Below are 16,338 nucleotides of genomic sequence, written 5' to 3' on the forward strand. Positions count from 1 at the left end.
AAAGCCAGTTTATCATCTATTTGTAAACTTCAGCATTTATGTGTAATTTTAAAAATTGTTATTAATTTTTAATTAATTATGTATTTTTAATATTAATTTTTGTTTAAGTTACATGTGTACAATATGGTGATTCACAATTTTAAAGGTTATACTCCATTTATAATTACTGTAAAGTATTAGCTATATTCCCTGTGCTGTACAATATATCCTTGTAGCTTACTGTATACCTAATTATGTGTGATATTTTAAAATTTTCCTGAGAACTACCTTATGGGTTCCCTCATTAATTGATGAATTAAATACAAATTTTGACTTTTGTGTATTTAATATTATGAAAGTAATAATTATGCTTTCTTTAAAAATTATCTCCTAACAGTTCATTTCTAGGTTCAATTTGTTACTGCTTTGTTTAGGATATATGCATACATGTTCATGAGTCAACATTGACCTGATGTGTTCTCACAGTTTCCTTTTCGGGTTTTGGTATCAATGCTATGCTAACCTTTTTCTTTTCTATCAAAGAACTGTATAAGATTGGAGACATTTCTAATTATTTTTTAGAACTTGCCAGTGAAGCCACCTACTTTAAGTTTTTATTGTGGAATGGTTTTAATTATGAATCAGTTTCTTTGAAATTTTAGACCTACCTATTATGATTTTCTATTTTGATTGTTAGTTTTTCTAGGGACCTGTTCATTTCAAGTGTGTTGGCATAACTTATTGATATTCTCTCACTTTTTTTTCAGCTTTTTTATTGAGGTATAATTGACATATAACATTATATTAGTTTCAGGTATACAACATAGTGGTTCGATATTTGTATATCTTGCAAAATGATCACCAGAATAAGTCTAGTTAACATCCTTTACCATACAAGTTAAAAAAATTTTTTTTCTTGTGATGAGGACTTTTAAAACCTACTCTCTTAGCAATTTTCAAATATGCAATAAAGTATTATTAACTATGGTCACCATGCTGTATGTTACATCCCCATGACTTATTTTATAACTGGAAGTTTGTACCTTTTGACCCCCTTCACTCATTTCATCCACCCCCAACTCCTGCCTCTAGTAGCCACAAATCTGTTTTCTGTATCCATGAGCTTGGTTTTTATTTTGTTTTGTTTTTTAGATTCCACATATGAGGTCATATAGTATTTGTCTTTCTCTGTCTGACTTGTTTCACTTAGCATAATGCCCTCAAGGTCCAACCATGTTGTTGCAAATGGCACGATTTCATTCTTTTTTTGCTCCTGAATAGTATTCCATTGTATACATATATACCACACCCTCTATATCCATTCATCCATCGATGGACACTTAGGTTGTTTTCATATCTTGGCTATTGTAAATAATGCTGCAGTGAACATGGGGGTACATATATCTTTTCAAATTAGTGTTTTCGTTTTCTTTGGATAAATACCCAGAAGTGAAATTACTGGATCATATGGTAGTTCTATTTTTAATTTTTAAGGAAACTCCATACTGTTCTCCGTGATGGCTGCACCAATTTACATTCCCACCAACAGTGCATGTGGGTTCCCTTTTATCCACATCCTTGCCAACACTTGTTATTTCTTGTCTTTTTGATAACTGCCATTCTAACAGGTGTGAGTGTTATCTCACTGTGGTTTTGATTTGCATTTCCCTGATGATTAGTGATGCTGAGCATCTTTTCTTGTACCTGTTGGACATCTGTATCTTCTTTGGAAAAATGTCTATTCAAATCATCTGCCCATTTTTTAAATTAGCTTGCTTGTTTTTTTGTTTATCATTTGTTTGTATTTGTTGTATGCTATTGAGTGGTATGAGTTCTTTATATATTTGGATATTAACCCATTATCGAATATATGGTTTACAAATATTTTACCTCATCCAGTAGGTTGCCTTTTTCATTTTGCTGATGGTTTCCTTTGCTGTACAGACGCTTTTTAGTTTGATATACTCACACTTATTTATTTTTTCTTTTGTCGCCTTTGCTTTTAGAGCCTGCATTTTCTTTCTTTTTTTTTTTTTTTTGCGGTACACGGGCCTGTCACTGCTGTGGCTTCTCCCGTCGCGGAGCACAGGCTCCAGACGCGCAGGCTCAGCGGCCACGGCTCACGGGCCCAGCCACTCCGCGGCATGTGGGATATTCCCAGACTGGGGCACGAACCCGTGTCCCCTGCATCGGCAGGCGGACTCTCAACCACTGCGCCACCAGGGAAGCCCTGCATTTTCTTTTTTTAAAGTCTCCAGATTCTGTAATGAAACACCTTTTTTTCCATTCCTGCTTTTTGTTATTTGTGCCTTCTCTCATTTTTCTGGATCAGTCTTACTAGAACCAGTTTTGATCAAGCTATGTTGATTCCCCTTATCATATATTTGTTTTCTATGTCATTCATTTCTAGTCTAAACTTCCTTCTACTTTACTTTGGTTAATTTTGCTGTCCTTTATCTTCTTGAGATCAATGCTTATTTAGCTTACTAATTTTGTCCTTTCTTTCCTAATATATGTATTTAAGGCTATAGATTCTCCTCTAAATATTGCTTTAGCTCTCTCACAAAAGTTTTTAAATGTACTAATTTCATTATCAGTTCAAACTTATTTCGATTATGATTTTTCCTTTGTCCCATTATTTATTTAAAAGTACATTTCTTATGTTTCAGATATATGTGGCTTTTCCAGTTATCATTCTGTTACTAATTTCTAGCATAACTGCATTTGGTTTAGAAAACACACTGCTTATGATTTTAATTATTTTGAAATAAACTGAAACTTGCTTTTTGGCCCAGGGTCATTTTTGGTATAAGTGTCACGACAGCTTGAAAAAAAGTATATTTGGCAGTCTTGGGTGCAACGTTTTATATGTGTTCTTTGGTCAACTGGGTACATCATGTTCTTCTATAGTCTCACTGATTTTTTTTTTTTTTTTTGGTTTATACAACAGAAATTTATTTTATTAAAATTCTGAAGGGTAAAAGTCCAAGATCAAGGTGTTGGTAGGGTTGGTTTCTTCTGAGGCCGGTAGATGGCTGTCTTCTTCCTATAGTCTCACTGATTTTTGCCCGCTTGTTTTATTAATTACTAAGAGAGGTTTAAACCCCTCACTATTATTTTGTAGTTGTCTCTCTCCTTATAGTTTTTTATTTTATATATATGCTTCATTTATTTTGTATATATATTTTAACGCCCTGTTATTAGGTGCATGCAAATTTAGAGTGGTCATATATTTCCAGAGAACCTCTCTAGTAACGCTTTTTGCTAAAATTCTATTTTGTCTAAAAGTAATATACCATGCCAGCTTTCTTTTGCCTAGTGTTTGCATCCTTTTTTTACACCCTTTTATTTTAAGCCTTTTTGTATCCTTATGTTTTAAATTTGTTTCTTGATATTTTTCATCATTCACGTTGAGCATTTCATCCACTTATCACTTTTTATAATTACTGATATCTTTGGGCTTCAGTCCACTCTTTTTATATGCTTTTTATTTGCACCACATTCTGTTTCTTTTTCTGTCCTGTCTTGCCTATATTTTACCTTCTCTTAATTTGGAACTTATACACTTTTCCTGTTCTTTTAGTAGTTACAACAGAAATTATAAGAAGCATTTTAAAGTTATCAAAATCTAATATTAATTGATAAATTTACCCTTCTCTTGAATAGTCCAAGAACCTCAGAATATTTTAAATCTATTTATATCTCTCCCAACCAGTATGTTAGTGTCGTAATGTATTTTTAAAAATTAATTAATTTATTTATTTTGGCTGCATTGGGTCTTTGTTGCTGCACATGGGCTTTCTCTAGCTGCGGCGAGCGGGGGCTACTCTTCATTGTGGTGCACGGGCTTCTCATCACAGTGGCTTCTTTGTTGTGGAGCACGGGCTCTAGGCACACAGGCTTCAGTAGTTGTGGCATGTGGGCTCAGTAGTTGTGGCTCGCGGGCTCTAGAGCGCACGCTCAGTAGTTGTGGCACACAGGCTTCATTGCTCTGCGGTATGCAGGATCTTCCCAGACCAGGGCTCGAACCTGTGTCCCCTGCACTGGCAGGCAGATTCCCAACAACTGCGCCACCAGGGAAGTCCCTGTATTTTAATTCAATATGTGTATTTTAAACCCAACAAAACATTTAACCCATTCTCTCCTCTTAATTCCATCTTTAACTCATCTGGGATAATTTTCTGGCATTTTAACTTTTAGAATTTCCTTTAGGGTACTCTGCTGGAAGCAAACTCAGTTTTGTTGTGTCTGAAAATGTCTATGTCACTTTCATTCTTGCAAGATTTAGAAATCAAAATCTGGGCACTAGGGATGCTCATTTTTACTAAGTTGGTCACTGTTTCTAAGCCATTTAAGTTGACAAAGCATCTGTCTTTCTATCTATCTAGCTAGCATCTAAATACTTCCTGGGTTCATATTGTTATTTTCAATTGAGAACTATAGGGTTTTTACTTAACTTCTGTATTACACCTATATCTTTTTTCTTCTACATCTAGAGTCCTCATTCACAATGACACAGAGGATAATTGAATTCAAACATCACATAATTACTCATTTGCTTCACCCAGTATTACAATAGGCTAAAAATAATAATCCAGTACTATTCTACCAGTTATTACCAAAATCACTTAAACAATTTTTGCCTATAGTATACCCATTCTCCCCCCATTTTAAGTGACTATATCTACCTTGTTAGGTCATATAGTCATTTGCATACTGTAGTTTCTCTCTTGTAACTTTTTGTATTTTAAAACATTAAAAAGGTTTTCCAGCTCTGTTCCCCTCACTCACTTTTATATGGACTTTCTCTTTTCTTCATCCCTATTATCCCTGTTCTGCTCAATTTTGATTCTACAGTTTCTCCTCAGTGTAGGACTCTGTCCTGGAAAAGAGTCTTGGCTGGTCTGCTTTTAGAGTAGATAAGAACTAGACTGCTCCAACCCCTTTAGGTCTTACCCAGTGCTGCTTGCACTTACTCACTTTTGAAGTGGACAGTAGTGATACTCATCCAGTTTCAATTGCTGTTAACCCACCACACTTTCCAGTAAATATCTGTTGGCTATTTTGGCTGTTTTGGGGTCCATCTGTTTGTAAATAAAACAGGTCTTTCACCACAGACTTTGAAAAGCACTGAGGAAAGAATCAGAGGAGGGAGAGATGAGTGTTAGGAGGCTTCATGAAAGAAGAACCGTGGCTCTTAGGCTGGGCCATGAAGGGCAGTCAAAGTGGGAATGAATGTTGACATTCCCCAGGGCTCTGCCCTTGGCCTCCATCTCACTTCCTTTAGGGAGCTCATCCATTCCCATGCCTTCAAATATCACCTTCAAGGCAAACACTCTCTAAGATCTTCAGCTCAGGAATCCTTTTAACATTAGACTTGCAGAGACACTTGGAGGTCCCACAGACATAACAAATTCAGCATAGCCCAACCAAGAATATGATTTTCCCCCTAAACTTTGTCACTGCTTCTCACAAGTTATGATATGTTGTGTTTTCATTTATTTCAAAGTATCTTCTAATTTCTCTTTTTTTCTTTTACCCATAAGTTATTTAGAAGCACACTGTTAAATTTCTAGATACTTTGGAATTTTTGAAATATTTTTATATTATTGATTTCTACTTAATTCCATAAGCATACTTATATAGTTCCTTTCCTTTGAGTTATATTGAGACTTTTTGAACCCCCAATATAATTTCTCTTGGTGAATGTTCCACGTGTACTTGAAAGAGTGTATATTCTGCTATAGTTTGGTGAAGTGCTCTCTACAAATGTCAATTAGGTCAAGCAGGTTGATAGTGTTATACAAATCTTTTATATCCTTACTGACTTTCTTTCTACTTATTCTATTAACTATTAAGAGGTGAAATCTCTAACTATAATTGCAGATTTTTCTATCTTTCCAGTTTTATCAGTTCTATCAGTTTTTGCCTCATATATTTTGAAGCTCTGGATTTGGAATGCTATCTTTAGCATACCATATACATTAAATATTCACAAATATATACGAGTCTGTGGAGTCTACTTCTTGACTATTTTGTTCCATTGAGCCATTTATGTATCCCTGTACCAGTTTCACATTGTTTTAATTACTGTGACTTTAGACAATACTTTGATTATTGCTAAGGCAAACCCTCTCCCTTCCTCACAATTAATTTTTCTTTTCAAAACTATCATGATTCTTTTCATGCATTTACTATTCATTTACTATTCATTCAGAATATGAACTGGTCAAGTTCTTGGTAAGTTTAATCTTAAGTATTTTATACATTTTATAAAATATATATGGTACATATCCCTATTGCTCAGAGATATTTTTCCTATTAAAAAGATATATAAAAGGGGTTGGCCAACTTTCTCTTTGAAGGGCCAGATAATAAATATTTTAGGCATTATGGGCCATGTGATCTCTGCCACTTTGCCATTGCCATTGTAGCACAAAAGCACCTACAGACAATATATAAAGAAATGGCCATAGAACTCTATTACAAAAACAGGCAATAGGTCAGATTTGGCCTGTGGGCCATAGTTTGCTGACCCCTGATATAGAGGAAGATTTTTGGTGCATAGATATCTTTTATCCATACTTCATAATGAATCTTCTAATACTATACTTTAGTTGAGTCTACTATTTCTATGTGGGCAAAATATCCAAACTGAAGATTACTGTGGGGCTTCCCTGGTGGTGCAGTGGTTGAGACTCCGCCTGCCGATGCAGGGGACACAGGTTCGTGCCCCGGTCCGGGAAGATCCCACATGCCGAGGAGCGGCTGGGCCCGTGAGCCATGGCCACTGAGCCTGAGCGTCCGGAGCCTGTGCTCTGCAACGGGAGAGGCCACAACAGTGAGAGGCCCCCGTACCGCAAAAAAAAAAAAAAAAAAAAAAAAAAAAATTCAAGATTTACAGATTGATATTAGAAACTTTCCCAATATAATGCATAGACTATTCTGATCTCCACTGAATTACATCATACAGAGACATGTATCACTTGCTTTATAGTTTATAATCAAGAATAACTGGTCACTGAAATCTCTTGACCAAAATATCACTGTAATTGTATGAGGCAAAGTCCTATAATAAGATGAATATAATAATGGCCATATCTTTTCAAAAACAGAATATGGAAATTTTCGTTTTCACAACTATGAATTTGGTTTTCCAAAATCTGGTTCCCAAAGCCAACTTCTAAATGTTACAGTGGAGGTGGGGCAGTTATGGAAATAAATGATTTAATGGAACTCTGAAGAAAAAAAATAATTATCATAGATTTTAGTTTGAAAAATATATCTGCTGTAAGAGATACTCAGAAGTAAGTAATACAGATTATATAAAAGTTTATTGGTTAGCTAAAGGGCAGAGAGTAAGAGGCAAGTAGAATGTAATATTTGCTTTTAACAAAGCAGACTGAGTAATGTGTTAAGTGTTCGGGTGGAATAGGAAAGAACTCAAGACGGGCAAAAATTTCCTCTTGGATTTTCTATATAAACATCTGTTTTAGTTTTGGACCGTTCACCAAAGTGCTCATGTGATGGAGAGGAGGAACTCTGCCCACCCATGAAAATGCTTCCCAGACCAACAGGTCCTTGTCCAGCTGCTCTAGAAAGGCAGCTTGTCCTCCAAGGTCCCTGGGGCCCAAGAGGAGTGTAGAAGTATAGGAAAATGGAAGCCAATTTGCATAGACAGTTAACCCATCCTAATCGGACTCTTTAGTGACCTAAGTTTTTCAAACACCACCTACAAGTACAGACTCTAGCTAAAAAACATGGATACGTATCTGTCTTGAAGATGCCTGTAAGAGGTCATGATATGATCTTGCGATCTTGTGATCTGCAGAATCCTCAGCTCCCTTCAGCTGTCTTTCCAAATAAAATCTTAAATAATACAGTTTAAGTCCTTTATTGGGTTCTGTAACCCCTTCAACCAAATAGGCTGCAGTTGTTTTATGTAACTTTCATTTCATTGGAAAATGTGGGAGGGTACTTGATATTACCTAAGTAAGTTCAGTGGGTAAACACCGTCCACCCCAAACCAAATGATGCTGCCTTCAGGGAGTTGTCAGAAAGAAAGTCAAATGATACACCAAGACAGCACATTTGCATAAGCAAAGCCCTTCAGCACAGCTCGAACATGTTCTTTGTGAGGAGGCTCCGAGACACTTGGTAATTTCAAGTGTGAAGCAACAGAATTCTTTCTTACTTTAAAGTCAGAAGCTTCTGAAGAACTTCAAGCACAATTTTATAACAAAGGATATACTGCTCCTAAATACATATATATATATGAAAAACAATGGAATGTTAATTGAATATCAATATCCACTTTCAGAAAACACATTTGTACTTTTCAACCACAAAGAAAAGTGCCTAAAAAGAGCAAACACTTAACCAAGAACTTCTTTATGTAAATACATTTTTAAAAATATCAGGAAGATAAATGATAATAATATAGTTCTTGGTCTAGAACTAGTTAACTGAAGCTTAACTGAACAGAAGGGAAACTGACTCAATCTCAATCTCTTTATATCTTCACTGGATAAATCAAATTTAAACTTTTTTTTAGACGTAGCCTAGTTCAAATGAAACACTTCATATCACTGAACATTGCCTAAAAAAACCCTAAAAAAGATTTAGGGGTACCTGTTTATTTTCATTATCCATATTCTCTTGATCCCCCAATGATTAATGTAACTAATCTGTGACATAAATGATTTCCTTTTTATGACATGTCAGTGACTTTGATATTTTGGTTGCAAATAAATATCCCAAAATTGCCATCCAGAAATTTATGGAAAATAACTTTAGAGATGTTACTTAAAATGGCATTATGGACTAAGCATGTGTGTGGACATTAGGGGACTTCAGTTTCAGTCTTGGCTCCTCTACTTGCTGTCTGAATGACATCATGGAACAAACTTCATTGCTCTGAACTTGAAGTATTTCATCAGTAATATCAGAGCATAACTAACGTCTACCTCAAACGGTGAGAATTCAATGAAACTGTGTAGGCAAAAGAGCTTTACAAATTGTAATGTGCTATACAATGTTCATCTTTATATTCATTATTGTTCTTATTAGAATTTATGCAGTGAGACTTACCTTGTTTGGATCATTCCATAACGTTGTTCTCTCATTTGGCCCACTATATTCATGATGTTGAACTGTAACAGGATGACAGTAATCTTGTATTATCCATAGAGGGGGAAAACACAAAACCCACAGATGCCAAAGGAGTACGCCATACTTCTTTCCAGTAAAAGATATCTCAAGATTTAACCAGAAAGTTCTCATTTTCAGTCATAAGAAAATGTACTATGTTTAACCTTGTCTAATGGATAAGGAAGACTTGTTTAAATGGGTTTCCAGGAAAAAGCAGGAAGCAATCATTTATAATAAGAAATGTTCTCCAAAAGAAATAACAACAAATTTGCCCCTGTGTATACTTTTCTGTTCTCAGAAGGGAGAACTTAAAACAGCACTGTGATTCTGCAAAAGTCTGAAGCATAGAAGACTTTTTCTGGCCACAACAGTAACACAGCTGTTTCTCATATAAAGAGCCCTCTCAGCTCAAATGGAGACCCTGAGCAACAGTTGGCGCAACACCAGATTCTGCACCTGTGCACGGAGACCAGCACTACCCAGTGTGGTCACTAAGCTGGTGCAGGTCTGCAAAGGGATGTTGCTAGACCACAATGAGATGAGTCCAGAAACGGGTAATAAGTGTTTAGAAACTCTTACGGCAATCTGACAGTGGTGTAACATTGAGCAGCCTCATCAGTGGAACAAGATATAGACCAGCTCAGGTGTTGCTGAACTTGCCTGAAAAGTCACATGTGGTGTAAGCCGAGGACGAGTCATGTGCAGCAAAACCACATGAAATTTAAGGTTTGTCAACTGTCAGCTATAATCCAAAAGTACATAAAAATCAGAGAAAATGTAAACATTCCTTTATTTATATAATTTGTCATTTCTATAATAATTTAAAATGTTAATTAAGCCTTTAAAAATTTTTATATTGAAATAATTATAGATACATAATAAGTTGCAAAAAATGTAGAGAGAGTCTGTGTATCCTTCACCTAGTTTCTCCCAATTATACCATCCTCTACAACTAGAGTATAACATCAAAACCAAAAAATTGACATTGGTACAATCTACAGAGCTTATTCAGATTTTGCCAGTTTAACATGCAATCTTTTGTGAGAGTGGGCATGTATGTGTATGTATAGTTCTATAAAATATTATCACATGTGAAAATTCATGCAACTGCAACCACGATCAAGGTGCACAACAGTTCCACCACAAGACTTCCTCCTGTTATCCATTAGAACTACCCACCCACCCCAACCCCCAACCCTTGGCAACCAGTAAACTGTTCTCCATCTCTATAGTTTTGTTATTTCAAGGGGATTACATAATGGAATCATGTAATATCTAACTTTTCGAGACTAACTTTTTTTTCATTTAGTCTAATTGCCTCATGATTCATCCAAATTGAGTGTATCAGTAGTTCATTCCTCTTTATTGCTAAATAGTATTCCACAGTATGGACAGGTACCAATTTTTTTAACCATTAAACTTGTTGAAGAACATCTGGGTTGTTTCGCAGTTTTTGGCTATTATAAATAGATCTGCTATGAGCATTTACATACAGGTTTATGTGTGAACATAAGTTTTCATTTCTATGGAATAAATACCCGAGTGTTATTCCTAAGGTTATATGGTAAGTTTAGTTTAGTTCTGCTTTTGTTTTTTTTAAAGAAAATTTAAAACTATTTTCCAGACTGGATATACCATTTTACATTCATTCCTATAAGCAACATATGAGTAATCTAGTTTTTTCAAACATTCACCAGCATTTGGTGTTGTCATTATTTTTTATATTAGCCTCTCTGATGGATGTCTAGTGATATTTTATTATGGTTTTTTCTTTAACATCTTTATTGGAGTATAATTGCTTTACAATGGTATGTTAGTTTCTGCTTTATAACAAAGTGAATCAGTTATACGTACACATATATCCCCATATCTCTTCCCTCTTGCGTCTCCCTCCTCCCACCCTCCCTATCCCACCCCTCTAGGTGGTCACAAAGCACTGAGCTGATCTCCCTGTGCTATGCGGCTGCTTCCCACTAGCTATCTATTTTACGTTTGGTAGTGTATATATGTCCATGCCACTCTCTCACTTTGTCACAGCTTACCCTTCCCCCTCCCCATATCCTCAAGTTCATTCTCTAGTAGGTCTATGTCTTTATTCCCATCTTTCCCCTAGGTACTTCATAACAATTTTTTTTTTAAGATTCTATATATATGTGTTAGCATATGGTATTTGTTTTTCTCTTTCTGACTTACTTCACTCTGTATGACAGACTCTAGGTCCATCCACCTCACTACAAATAACTCAATTTGTTTCTTTTTTATGGCTGAGTAATATTCCACTGTATATATGTGTCACATCTTCTTTATCTATTCATCTGTCGATGGACACTTAGGTTGCTTCCATGTCCTGGCTATTGTAAATAGAGCTGCAATGAACATTGTGGTACATAACTCTTTTTGAATTATGGTTTTCTCAGGGTATATGCCCAGTAGTGGGATTGCTGGGTCGTATGGTAGTTCTATTTTTAGTTTTTTAAGGAACCTCCATACTGTTCTCCATAGCGGCTGTATCAATTTACATTCCCACCAACAGTGCAAGTGGGTTCCCTTTTCTCCACACCCTCTCCAGCATTTATCGTTTGTAGATTTTTTGATGATGGCCATTCTGACCGGTGTGAGATGATATCTCATTGTAGTTTTGATTTGCATTTCTCTAATGATTAATGATGTTGAGCATTCTTTCATGTTTTTTTTTTTTTTTTTTTGCGTTACGCGGGCCTCTCACTGTTGTGGCCCCTCCCATTGCGGAGCACAGGCTCCGGACGCGCAGGCTTGGCGGCCATGGCTCACGGGCCCAGCCGCTCCGCGGCATGTGGGATCCTCCCAGACTGGGGCACGAACCCGCGTCCCCCGCATCGGCAGGCGGACTCTCAACCACTGCGCCACCAGGGAAGCCCTTCTTTCATGTTTTTGTTGGCAATCTGTATATCTTCTTTGGAGAAATGTCTATTTAGATCTTCTGCCCATTTTTAGATTGGGTTGTTTATTTTTTTGATATTGAACTGCATGATCTCCTTGTAAATTTTGGAGATTAATCCTTTGTCACAAAAGACCCGAATAGCCAAAGCAATCTTGAGAAAGAAAAAGGAGCTGGAGGAATCAGGCTCCCTGACTTCAGACTATACTACAGAGCTACAGTAATCAAGACAGTATGGTACTGGCACCAAAACAGAAATATAGGTCAATGAAACAGGAGAGAAAGCCCAGAGATAAACCCATGCACATATGGTCACCTTATCTTTGATAAAGGAGGCAAGAATATACAGTGGAGAAAAGACAGCCTCTTCAGTAAGTGGTGCTGGGAAAACTGGACAGCTACATGTAAAAGAATGAAAGTAGAACACTCCCTAACACCATACACAAAAATAAATTCAAAATGGATTAAAGACCTAAATGTAAGGGCAGACACTATCAAACTCTTAGAGGAAAACACAGGCAGAACACTCTATGACATAAATCACAGCAAGGTCCTTTTTGACCCACCTCCTAGAGAAATGGAAATAAAAACAAAAATAAACAAATGGGACCTAATGAAACTTCAAAGGTTTTGCACAGCAAAGGAAACCATAAACAAGACCAAAAGACAACCCTCAGAATGGGAGAAAAATTTGCAAATGAAGCAACTGACAAAGGATTAATCTACAAAATTTACAAGCAGCTCATGCAGCTGAATATCATGGTTCTAATTTCATTTCCCTAAAGGTTAATGAAGCTGAGCATCTTTTCATGTGCTTATTTATCATCAATACATCCTCATTGTTGAAATGTCATGTCTTTTACCCATTTTCTAACTGAATCACTTGCCTATTTATTTATTTATTTATTTTACTATTGAGTTTTGAGGGTTCTTTATATACTCTAGATGTGAGACCTTTGTTGGATATGTGGATTGCAAACAGTTTCTCCAAGTCTATAGCTTGTCCTTTCATCCACTTCATAGCATCTTTCATAGAACAAATAATTTTAATTTGCTTTTCCCCTAATATTAGTGATGGCAAGAATGTCTGCTCTCACCTTCTGTTTTCAACACACTTGAAGTTCCAGGTAGCGCAATAAGACCAGAAAAAAGAAATATGAGGCAAATGAATTGGAAAGGAAGAGGTAAGTGTGTCCCTACTTGCAGATGGAATGATTGTCTATGCAGAAACTCCCAAGGAATCTGAAAACAAAACAAAACAGGACAAAAAAACCTCTTAGAACTAATAAGTGAGTTCAACAAGATCATAGGATACAAGATCAACATGCAAAAATCAACTGCATTTGGGGACTTCCCTGGTGGCACAGTGGTTAAGACTCCATGCTCCCAATGCAGGGGGCCCAGGTTCGATTCCTGGTCAGGGAACTAGATCCCACATGCATCCTGCAACTAAGAGTTCACATGCCACAACTAAGGAGTCCGCCTGCCGCAACTAAGGAGCCCACGTGCTGTAACTAAGACCCAGCACAAGCAAATAAATAAATAAATATTTTTTAAAAACACAAAAATCAACTTATTTGTACATATGTGTACACACAACGAACATGGTAGTAAAAACACAATACCATTTACAATAAAATAAATCCAACAAAACACGTACAGAAGCTATATGCTGAAAATGACAAAATGCTGATGAAAGAAATCAAAGAAGACCTAAATAAACCGAGAGACATACCACATTCATATTGGAAGATCCAACATAGTAAAAATGTCAATTCATCCTATCAAAATCCCTCAAGCTTTTCTGTAAACATAGACAAGCTAATTTTAAAATTTATATGGAAAGGCACAGACCTATAATGGTTAAAACAATTTTGCAAGAGAAGGAATCACTCTCCCTGATACTAAGACTTCCTATATAGCTACAGGAATCCGAAGTGTGGTAATGGCGAAAGGATAGACACATAGATCAATGAAACAGAATACAGAACTAGAAACAGGCCCCATACAAACAGTCCCAATGATTTCTGACAAAGGTGTAAAAACAATTCAGTGGAGGAAGAACAGCAAGTGAACCTTGACTTAAACCTTGCCCCTTATAAAAAAATTAACTCAAAATGGACTATGGACTTAAATGTAAAACATAAGACTACAGAACTTTAGAAAAGGACATAGGAAAAATTCTTTAGGACCTAAAGATTCTTTAGGCTAGGTGAGGAGTTCTTAAACTTGACACCAAAAGCATGATCCATAAAAGGAAATATTGATAAAATGGAACTTCAATGAATTTAAAAACCATTGTTGCTTGAAAGTCTGTTAATTTGTAATATAAGATTAGGCAAATTATGAAAATATATTTGTATTATTCATTTTTAACCTTAATTTACTGATGGCAAAAGCCGCTGCCCTGGATTGTCTTGACAAGAAAAGGCACAGCTTTTCTGAATATAGCTGTAGTGGTTAACCAAATGATAATAGTGTAAGTAACTACAAAGAAATGAAGACCAAAAGAGTTCATGTTAATTTTACCTAGCATTATGATTCCTCATACATTGAGTTTTATAGCCATTATTAATTGTGAATTGCTAAAACCACACTTGTATTAATTGCAAAGATGTACTGGCTAACAAAGCAAAGAAACCATTAAAATGTACTTGTCACTTACAGAACAAAAGCAATAAGTTCCAAGAAAAAAGAATTATTTTAAAAAATACTAAAATAAAAAGCTCATGTTCAACATTTCACATGTAACATTAATACTCTGCAGACTTACAAAATAGCACTTTGAATTGCTAAGACTAAAAACCCTTACACGATTGCCAGATAATGGTGACAGACTGTACTGAAGGTGCTTTATTGAAAATCTGAGCTGAAGGTATGGCAAAAAAAGATAGTTAAAGTACCATTTTCTAATGAAGCCACAACTTGATGAATTCAGGGACTGGCTAGTGATGCGAAGTGGTACCAACTCACAAAACAAAAGTAGCAAAGTATTTACCATTGCAACTTACTGACTACACAGCTATTGCTAACATAGTGATTTGGTATATGTGTGATTTGAAAATGATGTGTTAAGAAGGAAGAATTCTTCCTTTTCTCAGTTTAATTACTGATAAACACAACTAACTAGTCTTAAATTGCATAAAAATGCAAAGTACTACACTGTCATCAAATGTAATTTGTAAGTTTTGTGTAGGATTATGTTCTGGTAGTAGAGCTGCAATGACAACAAAACAAGTCTGAGGTAGTTATACAGATTAAAGAATTTATCCCAAAAGATAAACCAACACACTGCTTCATCAAGAAAGTCTTGCTACCAAAAAAAAAAAAAAAAAGAACCCTGCCAGATGAACTGGACAGTGTGTTTAGTGATGTGGATGTGGTAAGAATTTTTGATTTCGTAAAGGTTAATGTGTTAAATTTTGGATTACTCACTTCATTATGTGATAATATGGTAACTGATAATTAACAACTATTATTGCATGTTGAAGACGGTTAGAGGGGAAAGTTCTATCGAGAATGTTTCAACTACAGAGCAATACCAGTGCTGGCAAGAGAAGAGCCAGTTTGCTCCCAATGTTTTAAGGATTTTTAAGCAGGCTTACTTAAAAATAAAAATGACTATAAAATAACAATAAAAAGAAATAAATGGTTACATATTCTCAGATTTTCATATCCTTTAGAGTTATAATTGATAAACTAATCTTAAAATGTTAGCCACACACGGCTGGTATACAGCTTGCAGCATGTAAGACTCCCTGTGTGATTTCCACAACGCACAAACTGGTCTACATCCTGTTCACCAAGGCCAACCCACTGTCATGCTCTTGGATGTCACAGCAAGATATCAAACTGCTTTGAAAGTTTCTAAATGCTTACTCTCAATTCCAGAAAACTTATCTTGCTGCAAATAACACAGATTGTTGCTGGTCCAAGACCATACTTTAAGTAGCTCTGGTGGACAAAATTTCTGAAAAGAGGAGAGAGGGGCATAAGTAAGAACATTTGACAGCTCAAGGCTCTATGAAAAGCCAATAAGGCAACAATGGATGCATTTCCTTTTTTTGAACCACTATTTTCCATCAAATCTAAGCATCCTTAATTGTAAAATACGTCACTATTTTACATAATGCTAAGAAAAACACTGTCAATTAAGCTGACAGATGACTTATTATAAAACACATTTGGAGTTTAAAGAAGGTATAATGATGGGGAAAAAAAAGTGCTCCTCAGAATCACAAAATACAATATTTATAGTTTTTATAGTTTCTATAAGGAATATAAAATAAGAA

This window comes from Grampus griseus (genome assembly GCF_964374135.1).
Source record: "Grampus griseus genome assembly, chromosome: 16".
Classification (NCBI taxonomy): Eukaryota; Metazoa; Chordata; class Mammalia; order Artiodactyla; family Delphinidae; genus Grampus; species Grampus griseus.